Genomic DNA, 23,889 nt, shown 5'->3' on the forward strand with positions numbered 1-23,889 from the left:
TGTTTGCTTCATAGAATGTGTTGGGTAGTATTCCATCTTTTACTATGTTTTGGAAAAGGTTGAGTAATATAGGTACTAGTTCCTCTTTGAAGGTTTGATAGAATTCTGATGTTAAGCCATCTGGTCCCAGGCTTTATGTTTTAGAGAGATTTTGTATAGTTGATGCTATTTCAGAACTTGATATAGGCCTGTTCAACATTTCCACTTCATTCTGGCTAAGTCATGGAAGGTGGCATGTTTCCAAGTATTGATCAATTTCCTTCAGATTTTTATATTTCTGGGAATAAAGTTTCTTATAATAGTCATTAAGGATTTTTTGAATTTCTAAGGTGTCTGTTGTTATTTCATCTTTACTGTTTCTGATTGACGAGATTAGAGATTTTACTCTTTTTTTCTTGGTTAGGTTGGCCAAAGGTTTATCTATTTTATTCACCTTTTCAAAAAAACAACTTTTTGATTTATTGATCTGTTGTATAATTATTTTGTTTTCATTTTCATTTAATTCTGCTCTAATTTTGGCCATTTCTTTTTTTCTGTTGGATTTGGGATTGAAATGTTCTTCCTTTTCCAGTTGCTTGAGATGTCCCATTAAGTTGTTAACTTACTCTCTTTCTGTTTTCTTGAGGAAGGCTTGCAATGCCATAAATTTCCCTCTTAGGACTGCCTTTGCGGTATCCCAGAGGTTCTGATAACTCATGTCTTCATTATTGTTTTGTTCTAAAAATTTGGTAATTTCCTTTTTGATCTCATCTCTGACCCATCTATCATTCAGCATAAGGTTATTTAGCTTCCATGCTTTTGTATGAGACTGCAAATTCCTGTTGTTACTGAGTTCAACTTTTATTCCATAATGTTCTGAGAAGATGCATAGAATAATTTATATTCTTTTAACTGAGGTTAGACTTATGACCTAAGATGTGATCAACTTTGGAGTATGTTCCATGGACTGATGAGAAAATTGTGTATTCATTTGTGTTAGGATGAAATGTTCTGTAGATGTCTGTTAGGTCCAAACATTGAATAGTTAAATTTAAATCTAAAATTTTTTTATTAAGCTTCTTATTGGAGGATCTATCCAAAACTGCCAAAGAAGTGTTAAAATCTCCAACTGTGATGGAGCTGGGAGAGATCAAGTTGCTCATGCCTGACAGAGTATCCCTTATAAATTGAGGTGCATTCTGGTTGGGTGCATAGATATTGATAATTGAGATCTCATCATATTGAGTATTGCCTTTAACAAATAGAAAATGGCCATCTTTATCCTTGCTTACTATTGTTGATTTAAAGCCTATTGTATATGTGAATAAAATTGCAACACCTGTTTTTTTCTGCTTTCCATTTGCCTGGAATATGGATGACCATCTTTTCACCCTGAGTCTATATTTATCTTTTAAAGTAAGATGTGATTCCTGAATACAGCAGATATCTGGTCTGAGTTTCTGAATTCAATTAGCCAATCTGTGCCTGTTTAGAGGACAATTTAAGCCATTCAAATTGATTGAAATTATTGATAAGCCTGGTAAAATTTTGGGCATCGAGTTGCTCAAAAGTCCAGTAGAAATTTAATCCTTTTGCCACTGTGGAAGTTAGAATTTCATCAAAAGTTTCTAAGTGAGTTTACTTTTGTGGTGGAGGATTGCACTGGTCATTATGGAGGATAGGTCTGAGAATTTCCTGGAGAGCTGGTTTAGTGATGGCAAATTTATTCAACATGTGAATGTCATTAAAGTATTTAATTTGTCCATCATAGATGAAACTCAGTTTAGCTGGATACAGGATCCTGGATTGAAAGTTATTTTGTTTTAGGGGATTAAAAGTTGATGACCATCCTCTTCTAGCCTGAAAGGTTTCAGCAGAGAGATCTGCAGTCATTCTAATAGTCTTCCCCTTGTAGGTTATGGTTTTCTTACTTCTAACTGCTTTCAGAATTTTATTTCATATTAACTTTAGTGAAGTTAATTATGATGTGTCTGGGGGATGTCTTTTTTGGGTTGAGTCATGCTGGGCTTCTTAAAGTATCTGCTATCTGAATTTCAGAATCTCTTGACATGTATGGAAAGTTTTCTCTCACAATTTCATGAAAAAGAGCCTCTGTGTTTTATGAAGCAACTTTGTCACCTTCAGGGATTCCTATAAGGTGAATATTTGTTTTCTTCTAATTATTCCAGAGCTCTCTGAGAGAAAGATCCATTTTTGCCCTCCATTTCTTTTCATCTTTGAGCTGTTGGTGGGCTTGTTCATACCTTTGTCTTCAATGTCAGAGATCCTTCTGCCTGTTCCATTCTGTTACCAAGGGAATCTATTGTATTTTTCAGATCTTTGAGGGATGCAAATTCTTGCCTCTGTGTTTCAAAATCTTTGGTCATTTTATCTATGAAATTCTTGAATTCTTGAGACATTTTTTGAATAATTTCTTGAAGTTCTAATTTTCTCCTTTCTTCCATTCTGTTAATTTTATTTGCTATCCAAATTCTGAGCTTGATTTCTGACATCTCAGCCATCTGTTTATGGATGGGGTCTTCAATTGCATCTGCTCCATTTTTCTTTGGGGGAGGTGATCTACTCTGGTTATTCAAGTTGGCAGAGTTTTTCTGCTGATTCTGCCCCATGCTGTATTTACACCATTTGGAGTCCGTATCAGAACCATTTGGTCAGTGGCTGCCACTGGAGAAGGTGCAGGCTTCCTCTGGTTGCCCAGAGAGAGAGAGTGTGTCTGTCCTGAAGAGCCTCAGGGGTGTGAGCCTTATTGTTACTGCTGCTGCAACTGCTGCTCTTCACCTTGGGGTACTGCCATTCTAGTATGGTTCCCTCTCAACTGACTGGCCTCTCATAATTCTTGGGCCACTGTCCGGGGATGCTGGGAGCATGCAGCTCTAACAGGCAGTTCTAGGCCTTCCTGGCATGGATGCTGGGAGCGGGGAAACTCAGTGGCTGTCCGCAGGGCTTGTGCAGTTCTAGTAAGCTGTTTTGGGCCTGCCTGGCCCGAGTGCTGGGAACGGGGAATTCAGTGTCCACCTGCGGGGTGTGAGTGGGTCTAGCAAGCAGTTCTGGGCCCGCCCGACCCAGGTGCCAGAAGTGGGGAACTTCACAGCTGTCCACAGGTCTAGCAAGCAGTTCTAGCAAGCAGTTCTGGGCCCACTTGACCCAGGTGCTGAAAGCAGGGAACTCAGCGGTTGCCCACGGGTCTAGGGAAGCAGTTCTGGGTCCTTCCAGCCTGGTTGCTGGGAGCAGGGCCCTCGGTGGCCACCCATGGGTCTAGTAAGCAGTTCTAGGCCCACGTGGCCCAGGTGCAGATAGCAGGGAACTTGGTGGCCGCCTGCAGGGCATGCGTGGGTCTAGCATGCAGTTCTGGGCAGGCCCAGCCCAGATGCTGGGAGCAGAGAACTCAGTGGTCATCCGCTGGTCTAGTAGGCAGTTCTGGGCCTGCCCAATCTGGGTGCCAGGAGCAGAGAACCAGAGGGGCGCATGCTGGTCTAGCAAGTAGTTCTGGGCCCATCCGGTCTGGGTGCCAGGAGCAGGGAATTTGATGGTTGCCCGTGGTTCTAGCATGCAGTTCTGGGCCCACCTGGTTCAGGTGCTGGGAGCAAGGTACTCAATGGTTGCCCACAGGTCTAGCAATCAGTTCTCGGCCTGCCTGGTGCCAAGAGCTGGGAACTCAGTGGCTGCCCACGGGACACACAGGTCTAGCAAGCAGTTCTGGGCCTGCCTGGCCTGGGAGCCAGGAAAGGGGAACTCAGCAGCTGCCTGTGGGTCTAACAGGCAGTTCTGGGTCTGTCTGACCAGGGTGCCGGGAGTGGGAAACTTGACGACTGCCCGTGGGGCACACACAGGTCTAACAAGCGATTCTGGGTCCCCCTTCCCCCAACCCAGGTGCTGGGAGCAGGAAACTCAGCCACTGCCTGCTGGGCGTGCATGGGTCTGGCAAGCAGTTCTGGGCCTGCCCAGCCCAGTGCCAGGAGCTGGGAGCTCTGCAGCTATCTGCGGGACTCACACAGTTCTTCCAGGTCTCCAGCCACAGGAGTGGGGATCACTGGTGCCTGGGGAATGCACGTGGCTCTAACAGGTCTCTGGCTGCAGGGCCAGGACTGGGGGCTTGGTCCCGCAGGGATGGGGGACGATGCTCTTGGCCCTCCCCCTCACTGTCTCTGTAGGCAAGAGGGGAAGTGTGGACTGGAAGTTCAAAATGGCAGTGATCGTTCAGTTTTTCTGCCTGGCAAGAGAGTGTTTGGGATCTCAGCAGGGTCCCTCTAGGGGAGTAGACCCCCCTTCCTGTAGCTCTCACACATGGGGTGAGATAATAGGTCCTCAGTTCACTGTTTGCCTGTAGAAAACTTACAGGAGCAGACAAAGAGGAAACAAAGAGAAAAACACAATTTTATTGGGGCAGGGGACAGAGACTTTTCCTTTGGAGTGTATTATGTACCTGGAGATTGTTTTCTTGGAGTCTCAACTTGTCTCAGCAGAGGTGTCCTGCAGATATCACTCTTCTCTCTTGGCTGGGCTCCCAATCTTCTAATAAGTGCCCCTTGGCACTTGGGTATTTTCCAGACATTATCCTTCCCTCTGGATGGGAGCTTCTGTTGGAGGCTGGCGCCTGTCAGCAATCTTGACTCTCTCCTAATTGTTCTGTCTTTATCTGTGCAGAAGCGTTACTCTTTTATCATTTCCATCATTTATGGTGGAATCCTCTGTGGTAGCTACATCATGGGTTGGTTGCTCTGTTTTGGATTTTCCTGATGCCAGAATTTTTTTGTTGCTTTCTCCTCGGGAGTGTTTTCTTTTTATCTGCTCCTTTCCCTACATTTTTCTTTCACTTCCTCCTCTTTAAATTATGTTGTCTCTGTGCTTAAGTGTTGAAGTGTCCTTTTAGTATAGTGCCAAAAGGAAGGTAAGAGTGAAGAGTGAGAAAGGAGAAAACAAAAATAGAAATGAAAAATAAAATGGGGATCAGGGTAAAAGGAAAAGTTGACAAAAGGAGAGAAGAACAGAAAGAGAGAGACGAGAGCAATAGTGGTGCTCAGAAGGGTGCTTTGACCCTATCCACAATTCCTGGCCTCTGGGGGGATGGGATATGTTGGTATCTTCAGGTAAGGAGCTCCTTACCAGCTTGAAGACAAGACCCCACCTCCACCAATTCAAGGAAAAAACCCCCAGCATTATGTCACAGTGCAGACCTACCAATAACGTCTTCTGAAAATCAAAGCTAGAAGGACAAGCTAGACCCAGGGGATCAAGGTCTTCTTGAGCCAGGCCAATGCTCTGGCACCTCCAGCCCAGAGAGTGAGGCTCCATCCCATAAATGGAGTACAGATTGACAAAGAATGAAACAGATCAGAAAAAAAGATAAAAGAATAATAATAAAAGTATATAAAGAAAATTGAAAGTAAAATTGTGTGAGATGTAAAAGAAAAAGGTGTATATCTCAGTTTTTATTTGGGAAATTTATATGGAAAGATAAGTAGAAAAGTCTTTACAAAAAGAGAAAACAAAAGAGAGACTGAGAAAGGAAAGAAAGAATAAAGGGGTAGAAATATAAGGGGGTGCAAAACTGGGGTCCTATTGTTGAAGAAAATAAAAATAGAAAAATAAAAATACAACAAAACAAAACAAATAAGAAAAACAACCCTAAGGAAAAAAATTGGCAGAAAAAAAATAAAAGGAGCAAAAAGTGTAGCAAAAATTTAGCTATTGCTATTGAAGAAACATTGAAAAAAATACAAAAACAAAATAGCTAGGAGGAAAAAACTGAAAAAGAAAAAAAGCTAAGTATATGTGTGGATACAGTAATGTGTTGACTGGGCAGCAGAGGATGTTCTGGGGTTAGGAGATGCTAATCATAATGCTGATATGGCTGTTCAAGTTGGGGGCAGGATGCTACTATCTAGTTGCTAAGGCGACCCGGTCCCATCTTCCTGATTTGTTTGCACTCAATCATTGCAGGGTTGGGAGCCTGAAGCTCTTGTCAGCCTACTTAAGAGACAGGACTTGACCTTTCTAATAAGTGCCCCTTGGCCACAAAGTACATTTCACAGAAGGTCAGGTTTCACTTGAGTCTCCCCAACAGTGGCTGCCCCTCTCAGCAGGTGCCCCAGAACCAACCTGGCATTAGGATCCTGCCGGAGTTATTCCACAATGGCAGCACCCTGCCATTGCAGAATGTCAATATCTCTGTTGTGCCTCTGGCTCAATCCCCGGCACCAGCACCGTTTAAGATCACTCACTCACCCACTCTCCCACAGTAGCCCTGGCAAGTACATAGGTTCAAATAAAACTAAGTACTGCCTTTTTCTGTCTGAAGTCCACTGCTGAATTGGCCAGCCTCTACCGTAGAAGCACTTGCCTTCTATGTGATTCTCCGCTGCTCTGGATCTCTTCATTGGCTCCTGGAGTCTTCTGACACTTTCCTACTCTTCTAAAGCTATGCCTGTAGGCAGATCACCCCAGGCAGAGGTGGCTAGAGTCCTTTCCCCAGTCTCACCACCTGTGGCTACAAAGGAAGTGTGTCTAGACCACTATCTTTCTACACCTGTACATGTACATATTAAACCAAGATTTCTGAGATTTGAGTTTGAGACTGTGTAATGTTTCTCAGTTATATTGGGATAGTAATAGTATATGGATTGCATTTTTCTTATGACTTTTGCTTATAAATGGAACAGTAGGCCAAAATAATTGAGATGAAAATAGATACAATCTAGTAAAGGATGCAGCTATTACCCAACTAAATAAATGGATCAAGAATACAGTTATGTAATAAATGGTTAAAAACAAAAGAGTATAGTTACATATTATGATGATAACTGTTAATTAGTTTATATAGATCCAATCTGTGAGTCAGCCCCTTCATCTTATCAGTAATCAAGTCCTGATGGTTTTACACTGACTTCCTCAAATATCTCCACTTCTGTCACTTTACCTGCCATTTAGTCTAAAAATGCTGCATGTGCTACCTAATTGCAGTCCTTGAATCTACTCTTGAAAACTTATATTGTCTTTGTAATAACTACATTTAGCTTCTTAAAAGTTAATTCAGTTTACTCCTCCAATTAACTCCAGTGGTTTACTAATGCTTTCATAAGAATTATTAACAAAATCCTTTAAAAAAAGAAGTCCTATCTCTGCTCACCTGCTGTTTTCCCTCCCACTTGAAGTTTTTATCTATGCTGTTTCCTGTCATTAAACCTCCCTTAGACCACCTGCGGGCTTAGTGGCTGTTCATCTTACAGATCTCATTTCAAATATTTTTTCCTCACAGATGTTTTTGCCAAACCCATAGACTAGGTCCTCAATTTATATTTTATAGTATCTTAGTTATCTTTGTTCATAGCATTTAATAGTTAGTAATTGTATTTTTACATACCTTATCTGTTTAATACCTCTCTTATTGGGCTATAAGTTCCAAGATTGTCCTCTTTTGCTTATTATTATATTTTCATTACCGAATATAGTACCTTTCTAATGGTGGCTTCTTGGGAAATATTAATTGAACTAATGAATGTTTTAATGAACAAATAAACAAATGTAGTAGAAGCAAGGAAGTAGGTAGACTTGAAATCTGATGACTTTACTTCTTGATAATATTATTATTACCCAAAAGCTTAGTGAATGAGACTAAAAAGGATGGTATGGATTCAGGATTTTAAAAGTAGGCATTGCTAATACTGACTATATTAAAAAGTTGATAATTTTAGAGAGTTTTAGTTAGAATGTTTAAGAAATACTCATTTGAACACAACAATCTAATTATTTGAAATATGGGATTTTTTTTGTCCTAGGATTTGACCTATAAAAGAGATGGTTATGCATGGTGTTTATCAGCAAATATATGCAATTTATGTTTTGTATTTCTGTTTTGTTTAGGCTCAGTCTGATCATTATCTATCAGACCCAAATAACCTGTTAATGCCACAGCTGAACTTTCTTCTAAGTGCCACAGCGAAGTAAGTATTTTTGGTCTCAAGTAGTTGGTATAGGTTCATATATTTTAAATATCAAGTACAGTTTTTGAAAAAAAATTATTTTCAAGAATAGGAAATTTACCATTGAAGATCTGTAATTCTGAACTTTTTTTTCTGCCTCAGCACTGCAAGGGATGTGAACTGACCTTGTCTGTCCTTAATTCCTTATGTGTTATCATTCAAAAAATCTCTAACTAAGTAAATAATTTTTAATATTACTTTGATTATAATTGCAGCCAATTTCTCTTATGATAACAAGCATGTGAACATGACTTTGAATACATTACTGAAGATCCAGAATATATTCATTGTGCAATGCACATGAACTATTTTACAGATGATTTTGCACCTAAGTGGTTTTCTGTAGATACATTACAAAATTGCTCAAGACCACTTATGAGGAATGTGCTTAAGACAAAGAACACATTAAAATATCAGAATATTAGAATAAACAGAGATCATATGTGTTTAATTGGACCTCCTTGATTTTAAGGAAAATATTGACAGAATTGTCTACAAATAGGAAATTAGGCAATATTATTTACACATTTCTTTTTTCTTTTCATTCAGCCAATAGTATAGTATAGCTTTTTATGTAAAAGGCACTGAAGTGAAGGTTTAAAATACATTTGCACTATCTTCATGGAACTTATAGTCTGATTGGTTAGTTTAGTGTGTGAAGAAATATTTAATGTTAAAAATACAGGCCAGATACAGTGGCTCATGCCTGTAATCCCAATACTCTGGAAGGCTGAGGCAGGTAGATTGCTTGAGCTCAGGAGTTCGAGACCAGCCTGAGCAAGAGCAAGACCCTGTCTCTACTTAAAATAGAATAAACAAACAAACAAAAAACCCAACTAATCAGGTTTGTGGCAGGCCCTGTAGGCACAGCTGCTTGGGATGCTGAGGCAAGATGATCACTTGAGCCCAAGAGTTTGAGAATGCTGTGAGCTGTGACGTCACTGCCATGGCACTCTACCCAGAATGACATTGACTCTGTCTCCAAAAAACAAACAAACAAACAAACAAATAGTGAGAAAAAAAAAGCTGTTGAACTTGAAGAAAATACGTAACATACCTGAAAGGATGAAGTATTACAAAGGTTATACAGTTATTTTCTGTTGTTCTGGGATGTAGAACTATAGGAAAAAATAGAGCAAGGAGGCAACTTTTAGTTCACCATGCAGAAGAAATTGATATCAGTTAGAATTGTCTAAAAATGTGATAGACCTTTCTCCCCTGACCCCTATGTGCACAGAGTCAGGAATTTCCCATCTTAGGTGAGAAGTTAATAAAAATGAATTTAATGTATTTTGCAACTTTTATATTTACTGTCCTAAAAGATAGCATGCTGTCTACAGAAACAGATTTCTAAATACCTGAGAAATCATAAAATAACCATGGCCAAAACTATTTGTGTGTGCTTCTTAAATTATTAAGTTTTCAACCAAATATCTGCACTTTTTTTGATGGAATGTCACAATATTTGGGATATTATTATGTATGAAACATACTATTCTTTTCATAATAAAATGAAGAGAAATGTCAATGTATTTTAAAGGTTAGAATGTAGCCCAGATGCTGTAAGTGAAAAAAATGGACAGATTTGACTTCATAACTTTCTGAAGTTTGTATGGAAACAGATTATATAAACTAAGTTAAAATATAAATAATAATATGGAAAAATATTTACAGACTATATAACAAATTATCTTTAATATGTAGTGAGATCCTACAAATCAATGCAAAACAGTAGTAAAAACAGGCACTGTGTGTTTGGACAATTCACAGAAGAAATATAGATGACAAAAAAAAAAAAAGAAAGAAAATTAAAAAATTCAAACTGGAACTAGAAGAATTTTTACCTATCTGACTGCTGACAGTAAAAATTTTGATCAAGTCTGGGAATAGAAATACAGATGACAAAAAAAAAGAAAGAAAATTGAAAAATTCAAACTGGAACAAGAAGAATTTTTACCTATCTGACTGCTGATAGTAAAAATTTTGATCAAGTCTGGGAATGGAAATTTTCATGCATTTTAAAAAAGAATATAAGTTAATACAATCTTTTAAAGAGCAATTTGGCAATATTTATCAAAATTTTGAAAGCAGATATTCTTAGGCTCTCATAGATTTTTTTTTTTCCCTTTTCTTAGTCTTGGTAAAAGTTAAAAAAAACTGGTGAACTATCTTTCATTGCATTCTTTGTCTCTGAAGAATTCTCAGATTTTCCAAAACTTAAGCCATATTTGAAAATGTTTGTTTTCTATTATTAAAGGAAATATTTTAGGTTTTCATTTACTTTTATTGTCCTATTATCTAATAGTAACAATGTAATTTTTTATATTATTAACAGAGACAAATGAACACGTTTTCGTACATTATTTTAAAATCTAATATTTTTAATTTTTTGTTATTTTATTGTATGTGCCTAAATTTAATCCAGAATTTAATACTATAAATTCTTAACTCATTATAATGACATTTAGAAATGGAGATATGCATATTATTTATATAAACATTAATAACACAACTGAGAATTAGAAATTCCTTAGTGCCTATTAAACCACCTCTTTCTTCATTCCAAAATATTTTATTTTATTTTATTTATCTTTTTGAGACAGAGTTTCACTATGTCACCCTTGTTAGAGTGCCTTGGCGTCACAGCTCACAGCAACCTCAAACCCTTGGGCTTAAGTGATTCTCTTGCCTCAGTCTCCCAAGTAGCTGCGACTAAAGACGCCCACCAAAATGCCCATCTACTTTTTTTGTTGTTGTTGCACTTGTCATTGTTGTTTAGCAGGCCTGGACCAGGTTTGAACCTACCAATCTCAGTGCGTGTAGCTGGCACCGCAACCACTGTGCTATGGGCACAGAGCCCATTCTGAAATATTTAAAATGTTATTTTCAAAGTATTCTAAATTAAATGTGACCTGTAAATGTGTTTTCAATTTTTGTTTGGAAGAACAGAAATTATGTTACTAGTTTGGCTTCATTTATTTTTTTAATGATACTATCTTTTATTATTATTATTATTTGGGATTCATTGAGAGCACAAAGAATTAGGTTACATTGATTGTATTTGTTAGATAAAGTCCCTCTTTATCTTTTTATTATATTACATTAATTGTGTTCCACTCCCAAGAAGTGTGCCATACACTGTGACCACCCACTCCCTGCTACCTCCCCTCTCCCCACTTGCTCATTCTGCTACTTCCCCTTTTATTAGCTCATCTATTGCCTTCATATTAGAATTGAGTATACTGGACTCTTGCTTCTCCATTCTTGTGGCACTTTAAGAAGTATGTGTTTCAACTCTATCCAAGTTAATACAAAAGATGCAAGGTCTCCATCTTCTTTAATGGCTGAATAGTATTCCATGGTGTACATACACCACAGCTTGTTAATCCGTTGTGGGTATTTAGCTGGTTTTCACATTTTGGCAATTGTAAATTGAGCTGTGATAAACAGTCTAGTGCAAGTGTCCTTATAATAAAAGGATTATTTTTCTTCTGGGTAGATGCCTAGTAATGGGATTGCAAGATCAAATGGCATGTCTAGTTTGATTTTTTGCGGATTCTCCTTACTTCTTTCCAAAAAGGTTATATTAGTTTGCAGTCCCACCAGCAGTATAAAAGTGTTCCCTTTTTTCTACATTTACACCAGCATCTGTAGCTTTGAGACTTTGTGATGTGGGCCATTCTCACTGGGGTTAGGTGATATATCAGGGTAGTTTTGATTTGCATTTCTCTGATGATTAGGGACAGTAAGCATTTTTTTCATATGCTTGTTAGCCATTCATCTGTTTTCTGTAGTGAAAGTACTATTGTCTCTTGCCCAGTGATAATATGGGATTATTTTTGTCAATTAATTTGAGTTCTCTTTAGATCTTGGTTATCAAGTGTTTGTTCAATTAATAATATGTGAATATCTTTTCCCATTTTGAAGGTTGTCTGTTTGCTTAAGTTGTTGTTTCCTTAGTTGTACAGAAGCTTTTCAGTTTAATAAAATCCCATTGGTTTATTTTTGTTGTTATTGCAGCTGCCACAGTGGTCTTCTAAATAAAACCATTCCCCAGACCAATATCTTCATGTTTTCATCACACTTTCTTCGAGGATTTTTATTGTATCATGTTTTAGATTTAAATCAGTTATATATCTTGAATCAATTTTGTAAGTGGTGAAAGGTGCAGGTCCACTTTCAGTCATTTACATGTGATTATCTAGTTCTCCCAGCACCATTTATTGAATAGGGATTCTTTGCCCCAGTGTATATTCTTGTTTGGTTTATCAAAGATAAGGTGGGTATAAGAGGTTACTTTCATCTCATGGTTTTCTATTTGGTCCCAAAAGTCAATGTCTCTATATTTTTGCCAATACCATGCTGTTTTGATCACTATGGCCTTGTAGTATACCCAAAGTTTGGTAGGGTGACACCCCTAGCTTTGGTTTTATTATTAAGATTTGCCTTGGCTGTATGGGGTTTATTCTGGTTCCATACAAAATGCAGAATTATTTTTTCCAAATCTTGAAAGTATCATGATGGTATTTTAGGGGATTGCATTGAATCTGAAGATTGCTTTGGGAAGTATAGACATTTTAACAATGTTGATTCTTCTCAGACATGAGCATGGTATGTTCTTCTATTTGTTAATATATTCTGCTATTTCATTCCTCAGGATTTCATAATTTTCTTTGCACAGGTTCTTCACCTCTTTTGTTATGTATTCCAGGTATTTCATGTTTTTTATGAAGCTACTGTGAAAGGAATTGTGTTCTGGATTAGCTTCTGATCTTGGCTGTTATTGGCATATATGAAGGTTACTGATTTGTGGGCATTGATTTTATGTCCTGAGATATATATATACATATATGTGTATATATATATATATATAATCACTTCCTGGAGTTTCATGGTTGAGTTTTTGGGGTTCTCTAAGTATAAAATCATATCCACAAAAAACAAAAGTTTGAGCTTCTCTGCCCCCATTTGGATGCTTCTCTGCATGCTTCTCTGGATGCTTCCTTCTCTGTCTGATTATATTGGCTAGAACTTCCAGCACTATGTTGAATAGTAGTGGTGATAGAGAACAACCTTGTCTGGTTCCAGTTCTAAATGGAAAAGCTTTCATCTTTACTCCATTGAGTATATTAGCTGTGGGTTTGTTGTAGATGGCTTTGATCAGGTTAAGAATTGTGCCAGCTACGCCTGAATTCTTAAATGTTCTAATTAGATAAGGATGCTGAATTTTATCAAATGCTTTTTCTGCATCTATTGAAAGGATGATATGGTCTTTGTTTTTTCTTCTGTTGATAATGGTGAATTATGTTTATGGATTTGTATATGTTAAACCAGTCTTACATCCTTGGGGTGAAACCTACTTGATGATGAATGATTTTTTAAATGTGTAGCTGTAGGCTATTGGATAGGATTATATTGAGAATTTTTGCATCTATATTCAATAGTGAGATTGGTCTGAAATTCTTGAGTCTTTTCCTGGTTTTGGTATCACAGTGGTGTTTGCTTCATAGAACATGCTGGGGAAGATTCCTTCCTTCTGAATTTTTTTTAATTTCTCCAGTATGGATGTAAGCTGTTCTTTGAAGGATTGATAGGATTCTGGTGTGAAGTCATCTGGACCAAGGCTATTTTTGGTCAGGAGATATTTCTTGCTTCTTTCATCTCAGTTGTTAAAATTGATCTGTTCAAAAGATCTATTTCTTCTTGATTAAGTCTAGGGTGAGGGTGTGATTCCAGGTTCTGATCTGTTTCCTACACATTGTCAAATTTGTGGGCATGGAGTCTCTTGTAGTACACAGAAATGATCTCTTGTGTCTCTGTGACATCTGTTGTTATTTCCCTTTATGGTTTCTAATTGAGGTTATTAGAGATTTTACTTTCCTGTTTCTAGTTAATCTGGCCACAGGTTTATCAATATTATATATTTTGCTGAAAAACCTACTGTTTGTTTCATTAATTTTCTGAATAATTATTTGTTTTCAATTTCATTAATCTCTGATTTAATTTTGGCTATTTCTTTTCTTCTGCTGGGTTTGGTATTAAATTGTTCTTTTTACACTTCCATAAGATGTTTCATGAGTTTTTTTATGTGTTCTTTTTCTGTTTTTTGAATGTGGGCCTCTAATGTGATAAATTTTCCTTTTAAGACTGCTTTTGCTGTATCCCACAGGTTTTGGTAACTTGTGTCTTCATTGTTATGTTTGAGGTATTTAACAGTTTCCTCTTTTATCTCTTCCTGAATTGAACAGTCATTCTGCATAAGGTTGTTTAACTTCCATGTCTTTGTGTGGGATGCATGTTTTTGTTGGAGTTGAGTTCCACCTTTATTGCCTTGTGGTCTGTGAAGATACAAGGTATAATTGCTATTCTTTTAAGTTTGCTCAGTTTTGATTTGTATCCTAGGATGTGGTTAATTTTGGAGTATGTACCATGGGCTGATGAGAAAAATGGGAATTCTTTACCTTTGGGATGGTATGTTCTGTATGTGTCTATTAAGCACAGTTGTTCTAGGATCACATTTGAGTTATTTTTATCTTTGTTTAATTTCTGCTTAGAGGATCTGTCCAGTTCTCTCAAAGGGATATTAAAGTCTTAGACTGTTATGATGTTATGGGATATCATATTGCTCAGATTCATCAAGGTCTGTTTAATAAATCTGGGAGCATTTAAGTTGGTTGCATAAATATTTAAAATTGAAATGTCTTCCTGTTGTATTGTTCCTTTGACCAGTACAAAGTGTCCATCTTTGTCTTTCTTAACTTTATTTGCTTTAAATCTGCTTGTATTGGGAAACTAAGATTGCAAGCTCTCCTTTCTTCTGATTTCCATTTGCTTAAATACTGTGTTCTATCCCTTAACCCTGAGTCTTGATGTGTCTTTCCTGGCTAGGTTTGTCTCCTGGAGGCAACGTATGGATGGTTTATGCTTTTAAATCTAATAAACCAGTATATGATTTTTCAATGGTGAGTTCATTCCATTGACATTTAGTGAGAGAATTGATAAGTATGGAGGAGTTCTATTCATCTTATTTTGGGAATGTCTTTTGTGTATTTTTATCCTTTGCTCTGTTATTGAAGCTAAGATTTGACCTTTAGCTACTGGGTGTTTACTTAGCTGGTGGTCCATTGTGGTGGTCAGTGTTGAGGATAGGCCTACATATTTCCTGTGGAGAGGGTCTTGTTGTGGTCAATTTCCTCAGTGCTTATATATCTGCAAAAGATTTGATTTCTCCATCAATTTTGAAGCTTAGTTTAGGATGATACAGAATTCTGGGATGAAAATTATTTTGTTTAAGAATGTTGAAAGTAGATGACCATGGTCTTCTGGCTTTCAAAGTTTTAGTTGAAAAGTCTGCTGCCATCCTAATGGCTCAGCCTCTGTAGGTCAGTTGGTCCTTACTCCTGGCTGCTTACAGAATTTTTTCTTTCATCTTGACTTTGGAAAGGTTTGTTGCAGTGTGTCTTGTAGAGGCTCTGTTGGAGTTGAGATTATCCAGGGTTTGATATCCATCTGAAAGGAGTGTGTCAGGGTCATTAGTAAAACTTGGGAAGTTTTCATTTATGATAGTCTCTAGTAGGGCTTCCATTCCTTTGGGACAATCTTCTTCCCCTTTAGGAATCCCTATTATTTGTACGTTTGAACACTCATAGGGTCTTGCAGTTCTCTAAGCAGCTGTTCTGCTTTCTTTCTCTTTTTTTCTGCTTCTTTTTGAGTTAACTACCTGGGTTAACTTGAAAACCTAATCCTCTAGCTCTAAGGTTCTTTATTCTCCATGGCCTCACCTATTTTTGATACTTTCTACTTGCATTTTTACATTCTATGAATGTCTCTTTCATGTCCTTAAGTTCCACCATATCCTTTCCATATTCTACATATCTCTCATCCAACTTTTGGTTCTGTCTTTTCATTTACTCATCCATTCCTTTTATTGTTTTTATCCATATTTTAAATTCTCTTTCTGTCAAGTCCATTAACTCTTTTTAGGTGGAGTCTTCTGCAATAGCTGTCTCATGGTCCCTTGGGGGAAGTTGTTCTGTTTTGGTTTTTCATGTTGCCTGAATTTTTCTGTTGGTTCCTCCTCATGTGCTCTTTCTTGTTCACCCCCTTGTCATCCTTTTTACTTTTCACTACCTCCTTTATTTCAAACAGAGTATGTTTCAACATGTCTCCAGGTGGCACTGTGGTGTTTTTTAGGAGACAGCAGCCAGCAACCTCTATGGTTTTTATTAGAAACTTAGTTGCCTTTGGTGATGCCTGATTGTTTCTCCAGCATTCAGACCCTGCCAGACTGGGATCTTAAAGTCCACAAGAATCCTTCAGGGGCAGGTCTCACAGTGCCCCCTGACTCCAGTTCCCGTGGGATGTGAGTCCCTCAGCCTATCCCAAGAGTGGATTTCTGATCCTGGCAGGCAGAATTAAGCTGGCTGTGCTTTAGGCCCTAGCTAGGGCCTTCTCATGACCTTCCCACAATGGCAGCACCCTGGCTGCCAAGACTTTTAAGTATAGCTACTTCATCAGCTTCCAAACCTATTGCAAATCCACTCTGACTCATATTTAAATGTGTTTGCTGTTTGCTCTTTGAGTCCACCCACTCTTCCAAGCTTTACATTTAACATGCAGCTTCCTCCAACAGCTGAAAACTCCAGAAAGGCTTCTTCCTATCCTGGACCTGGGGAGGGGGGACTAACTGAACCCACCCAGTTGTAATCACTTGCCTAATTCATCAGATTGCTACTGCTCCAAGTTCATACACTGTATCCAGCTCACCCGTTCCTTGTTGTGCTCCCTGGGCTATGACTGTGGGTAGGGTACCCATGCTAGGTGGCTGGGTTATATTTTTCCTCAGTCATTCTAGGAGAGATCTGCTGAATGATTCTTCTGGTCTGCCATCTTGCTCCACCCTTCCCTGGCTACTTACTTTACAAGTAAGGATTACTTTGAAAATAAGATACTTTACATTTTTAAGATTCAACATTAAAGCAATTTTTCTAATTGTTTTTCACCTTTTTTTTTGGAACGGTCACATTTTCTTTTTTCAAGAATAATTTTGTCCTGTTTTTCTATTATGTGGGTATAATATGTATTTGATTTTACTTATAAAGTATTTGAAATAATAGGAGATAACTTCTACTCAGTTTAATTTTTTTCAAAATAATGATTCATTTTAGGCAAAAATTATTTTTTAATCTTTATGTCTCTTAATTCCTGCCTTTCTATTTATACCCTATTTAATATGTCAGTTGATTCCTTGAAATAGGTCTTTGAAATGTAAAAAATTGTTTTTAATCCTACCTTTTTAAAAAATATTCTTTTCTCCTGAACATTGTTTATCTCCATGGTTGCTGTACCTTTAGGGCACCCATCACTGTGTCTCTTCCTTTTCTGATAGTCTGACTGGATTTCAAAGAAGATTTTGATTGAACACTTCAGTTTTAGAATAAACTACTGAATAAATTAAATAGCCAGGAATCTAGGTAGTATAGAAAATAGGGGAAAAATAGAAAAAGAACATGGTTTTAATGAATTCTTCCTTCCCTTTTTGAGGTAAATTTGAATCATGTTATTCCCTTTTTGGTGCCAAAACTCCTCGTAGCTGTGTAAAAATTGAGTTTGGACTGCAGATGTCATAATTGTAAATATATTAACTGCTATCAATATGTCCTTGCTTATTGAATTAGAATTATTCTCATAAAAACTAAGAAATAAGGGGAATATAGAGGCTTCCTAAATGAAAATATAGGAAAGTGGGTATGACTTGTTTACTCTTTTGTTCAAGATTCTTTCCTATTCTGTATACTAGAAATAAAGCACATACCTATGGTAGAACTTTTAATTATTATTTTTTAATAAGAAGAATGGAATACTTTTTTGTCTGTTCTTTATCTCCTTTTATCCACATTTACTAATTATCAGGAATATTTGTGCAGATAAGAAATAAAGCAAGTTTGGGGTAAAAGGAAAAATAAACACCAAGTAGGGAAAGCACCAGCGTACACTTATGAACTGAAAAACATCTGGGAGATTTAGAGAATCTGCAATTCTTATGTCCAAGGGAAGGAGAAGATAGTGTCTAAGCTCTAGGAGAGAAAAGAGTGAATTTGCTGTTCCTTTGCCTTTTTGTTTCATTCAGGCCCCCAGGAAGATTTTAGGAGACTGTGCACATTGGGGGTGGAACTTTTTTACTTACTCAACCAACTCACATACCAGTTGAACTCAGAAAGTTCAACCTTTGTACGTGGGATTAATCTTCTACAGTAAAGTCTAGTGTATTAGGATTCTTCAGAAAAATTGAACTAATAGTATGGTTGGATAGATAGATGAGAGGGGATTTATTAGGGGAATTGGCTTAAATGATTATGGAGGCTGAGAAGTCCAGTGATATGCCATCTGGCAGCTGAATGGCCAAGGAAGCCAGTAGCATGGCTCAGTTCAGGTCCCACAGCCTTAGAACTAGGGAAACTGACAGAGTGACTCGCAGTCAGAGGTTGAAGCCTTTACAGCTTTGTTGGGGGAGCCACTAGTACAAATCTCAGGATCCAGAGAACCTGGAATTCTTATGTCCAAGGGAAAGAGAAAACAGGGTCTTAGCTCCAGGAGAGAAAAAGAGTGATTTACTGTTCTTTTGTCTTTTTGTTTCATTCAGACCCCTAGGCAGTTGTCAGGAGGCTGTGCACATTGGGGGTGGAACTTTTTCACTCACTGTACCAACTCACCTACCGTTCTCCTCTGGACACAATCTAACAGTCAAATCCTGAAATTATGCTTTAACAACTAACTGGGTATCTCTTAATCAAGTCAACACCTAAAATTAACCACTACAGCTATCAAAAGGTCCAAGTTGAACTTTAACTAAATTAGCTGTCTTCTAAAACAAAACTTGACAACTTAAAGATGACAAGTGATCAACGGTCTAACACTGCAGAGCATGTAATCAAAAATTCCTTTAGGCGAGGAAGGAGGCAAATATGAAGCAAAACAATTGAGTTAATAGAAACACCTACAGTTGGTAAAGTTTATAGAAATAGCAGACGGGATTTAAAACAGTTATTAAAAATGTGTTCAAGAATTTAAAGGAAAATATTCTGATACTAAGAGAACAAGTAGGTAATTTTACAAAATGGGTTCAGGACCTGAATAACAATATCTAAAATGAAAATTTTATTGGATGGGCTTATCAGCCAATTGAACACTCCAGAGGGAAAGATCAGTTAACTTAAGAGAGGACAATGGAAACCATCCAAACTGAAGCACAAAAAGGAAAAAAATGAAAAGGGTTGAAAAAAGATGGAATATTAGCGGATTGTAAGATGACATTAAGCAATCTGATAAATGTATAATTGGAGTGTGATAGTGCAGTTAAAACAGAAAAATTTTTAAGAAATAAAAATGTTTTTTCCCCAATTTTGATGAATTGCATGAACCCACAGCCCCAAGAAGGTAAATAAGCCCCAATAGTGCAAACTATCTAAAGGCAAAGCATAATAAAGTTATTTAGAACCAATGATAAAAAAAATATTAAAAATAGCTAGAGGAAAAAAGACATTGTTTATAGGAAATAATGGTGAATATTATTACTGACTTCTCATTAGAAATAGTGCAAATCAGGACACAGTGGAATATCCCTTTAAAAAGCAGAATGAAAAATAGCCTTAGTTGTATACTTATCAAAAGAATCTTTCAAACTAAATGTAAAGTAAATATGTGTTTGAGATTAACAAAAATAGAGAATTTTTTTACCAACATATTGCAGTGTAGGAAATGATGAAGTTCTTTGAGTTGAAGGAAAATGATACCAGAAGGAAACTCAATCTACAAAGAGTAATGAAGAGCACAGGAAATGTTAAATATAATGATAATTGACCACTTAAAGCAAAAATACAGTCAGTTGTGGAGTTTTAAACACATAGTAATAAAGCATATAACCAATGGAAGTATAAAAGATTCAGTGGGAAGGAAATGTAGTATTGTGGTGTTGTACAGTTATTAAATTAACCATGAAATATATAATATTTTATGAAGGTAGATTGCAAACATTACACCAACCACTAAAACTTGAAACAAAAATTAAAGAATAGAATATTTAAAAAGTAATTATAGCAAAATAAGGGGAAAGGGAGAGAAAAAGAACAAATGAAGCATATACAAAACAAATAGTGATAGACTTAAATGCAGCCTTCTAAGTAACTGTATTAAATGTTAAAGGACTATACACTCCAATTAAAAGACAGATTGTTAGATTAGATAGAAAAGCTTGGCCCAACTACATGCTGTCTATAAAAAATGCATTTTAAATATAAAGGTGCAGATATTTTATAAGTAAAAGAATGGTGAAAGATATACCAAGCAAGCACTAATCATAAAGCTGTAGTAGCTGTATTAATTTCAGAAAAATTAGACAGCAAGACAGATAATACCAGAGGTAAAGAAGGACATTTTACAATGTAATAGTATGGATTCATAAATAAAATATTATAGTATATATGTGCATCTAATGCCAGAGCTGCCAATAACACAAAATGTAAATTTACAGAATTGTGGAATAGGAATATTGGTTGTTATATTTAGGTGTTAAACACACTCTACGCAATTGATAGAAAAAGTAGACAGAAAATTATTATGATGTGGAATAATTGAACAGTGCCACCAATCACAATGTAACAGGAATATTTAGAATACTACACACAACTACAGAGAATACATATTCTTTTCAAGTGCACATAAAACATTTACTGAGCTAATATAAGAATGAGCAAAAAAGAAAATAAATCCTAAGAACTAGAAAATTCAAAGGAAGTTTGCTTTTACAAATTCCAACTAAAATCACTTTCTACAATGAAAATCAATAACTTGTTACCCTATTTTAATATAGAAGAGTCTCACTTTAGGTTTTAAAAAGCATAGTTCACCTATATGCTTTTTATAAGAAATAGTTTAAAACAAAATTACACAAATTGAATACTAATAGACAAAATTGAATTCAGGTGAAAATTATTTAAAAGATCAAAAGCCCCTTCTCAGCCAGACAATGGGCAAAATGTCTAGGTGTTCAAATCCATAAGCACGCAAGCAGGTCCTCTGTGCCCAAAGGACTCCAGCCCATGCCATGGCTCATTCCTAGTGCCTCTCAGTGCTTGCCTGCTGAGCTGTCTACACCAACTTCTCATGCACCCAAAAAGGAATTTTCCTGTTTGCTGAGATTATTATATTGGGCCTGGCAATTCTAATCTGCTTTAGTGCCTTGACACCAGGTACTCCTCCCTGTGGGTGGTTGAAATGATCCTTGCTGCTATCTTCTTTGCCATCCACTCAATGTGAATTAAGCGTGAAGATACCATTCATCAATTGGCCCTGAAGTGATTTCTTCTGGACCCTCACTGAGGCAACCCTCTACCTGATCATCTCCACTGTTGTCCTTATTGACAGAGGAAATTGCTCTAAAATCATTGCAGGGGTTCTGGGCCTAATCGCTCCATGCCTTTTTGGGTATGGTGCCTACTTCACCTTCTCACTTCAGCAGCAGAGACATATAGCAGCCGCCATTGATCCTTCAGATGGCCCAGTATAGGTGAACTCCTCTCATTGCTCTCTGAAACCTGTAAATAAGTCCTCCATGCAAATAGTTCCACCCCTACAACACTCCCAGCCTACCAATTCCCAGCCTCCTATTGAGGCAAAAGTGCCTTTATTGGGAGAATTTTTTCTTTTGACCTGCCAATCAACCTTCCAGGATGGGACCACTTTCATGGGTATGCATATGTCCTCTTTTTTTCTCCAGTGGAAACACCAGTTCTGCCTAAACCATACCCCATCTAAGCTATAAGATGAGGGAGGAAGGTAACTGAAATTGCACATTCCAGGCCCTGATTGTGACCCACTCTAAGTAATCTCCTTGCTGTAGGGCATGATTCTGTGGAGGGATAAATAGATTATTAAAATAAAAAGTCAAAGGGGAATATAGATCTCCCTCTGACTCAGAAAGTCACAACTCCCTGGAGCATCTGCTCATTGGGGGGAACTGGGTCACAGTTCTGTGGGGTTACCAGTGACTGGGTGTGACAGAGGTGCAAAGTAAAGAAGAAGGCATCAGCCTTCCCAGACTAATTCATTTGCTGGGTTGGTCCTTCTGACCTCACAGAGCACCAGAACAAGTCATATATAAGCTGCCAGCAGACCACTGCTATCCAATTGCTGGAGACATTTTGAACTTTCTCACTTTGAGATCAGTGCTGACTGGGACAATTGATTTGGACCTCTTGAACTGGGCCAATCACCCAAGGACTATCCAAAGTGGTACCCTTTGGGGGTTACAAAGATGTTAGATATAAAGCCTGGCAAGATGTGAAAAATAAGGTGTGGAGGCAAGATGGCAGACTGCAGCCAGCTTTCCACAGAGGTTCCCATCCAGAAGGAGAGTTAAAAGACAGAAGTTTAGCAAGTAAGCTGATGGTTTGGAGCTGAGCCAAGAGAGAAAGTTGAAGAAAGCACATCATCCCTGCTGAGGCAAGCTACAAACCCAAGGATACAAACAAAAGGTACTGAATCCATCACCCAGTGAACGGGAGTCCTCGCCCCCATGAGAAGGGCTCTCAGTAAACTCCATACAAACAAGTGAGCAGTGTTCAAACGTCCTCCCGTTCTATCCCATGAGATAGACACTCTAAAAACTGGACCTCCTGCCCCTCCTGCCATAGCACTCTCCTGCCAGACATAAAACTGTATAAAACTGTATATATTCCCTACCTGCAATTCTGGATGCCCAGCACTCCCCTCCACTCTCACCCCGAGGTCTGGAAGCCTGTCTCCCATGGAGTCCAGATTGTTGGGCATTTTCTTGAGAGATGTGGACGGGGCAGGGGCTATTGCTGGTCTGTGCTGATTCTGTGGCACAGGAGTAAGGAAAGGATAGTCAGCTGAGAGGGAACCATACAGGAGCAGTGGTGCCCCAAGGCCCAGAACAGCAGCATCAGCAGCGGTGGTGGCAGGAACAATAAGGCTCACACCCCTGGGGCTACTCTGGACAGACATGCTCTGTCTCTCTGGGCAACTAGAGAAAGCTGGACATCTTCTCTGGTGGCAGCCACCATGGAACGGATCGTGAGTAAAGGGAAGGCCTGAGGTGGTAGCAGCCTGAGGAGAGTGTGGGGAATAGAATACATGTGCACAGAGCCTTCAGACTCCCAGGGCGGGGCTGAGCAAGAGGATTGCATTACTGAGCCAAAGATGCACCCAGCCTTCAGGGGATTATAGCTGAGACAAAGGCGGGCAGGCAGAGGCTGGAACTGACAGCTAAGTGTGAGCTCTAACTGCTTGCCACTGCCAGGGACTCAGTCATGGTTTCTGTCAACTTAAACAGCATCTGATCTGCAGGGGAACATAGCCAGTACAGAAACAAATTCTGTGAAGATATTATGTTCTGCCAGCAACATCAATCAGGGGTGGGGCTGGAACTGGGTGAACCTCCCCAGCCTCCATTAAGCACCTGAGGATGTCAGGCCTCACTTTCTCTTGCTGGATAATGGCAAAGAGCAGTGGCCTGGCTGCAGGGACATAGATCTCCCTCTGACTCAGAAAGGCACCTGAAGCATCTGCTCATTGGGGGGAACTGGGTCACAGTTCTGTGGGGTTACCAGTGACTGGGTGTGACAGAGGTGCAAAGTAAAGAGGAAGGCATCAGCCTTCCCAGACTAATTCATTTGCTGGGTTGGTCCTTCTGACCTCACAGAGCACCAGAACAAGTCATATATAAGCTGCCAGCAGACCACTGCTATCCAGTTGCTGAAGCCCTTTTGAATTCTTGCATGTGAGATCAGTGCTGACTGGGACAATTGATTTAGACCTCTTGAACTGGGCCAATCTCCCAAAGACTATCCAAAGTGGTACCCTTTGGGAAAGTTTGATTTTCCTTTTCCAA

General features: G+C 38.2%; 1 pseudogene; it reads right to left on the reverse strand.

The window, feature by feature from the left end:
* Positions 1 to 23,003, reverse strand: part of LOC100965764 — an 85,877-nt pseudogene extending 62,874 nt beyond the window's left edge.
* Between the last annotated feature and the right edge of the window lie 886 nt (positions 23,004 to 23,889).

The sequence above is a fragment of the Otolemur garnettii genome, unplaced genomic scaffold, assembly GCF_000181295.1.
Source record: "Otolemur garnettii isolate 467f Iridium unplaced genomic scaffold, OtoGar3 scaffold00154, whole genome shotgun sequence".
Lineage (NCBI taxonomy): Eukaryota > Metazoa > Chordata > Mammalia > Primates > Galagidae > Otolemur > Otolemur garnettii.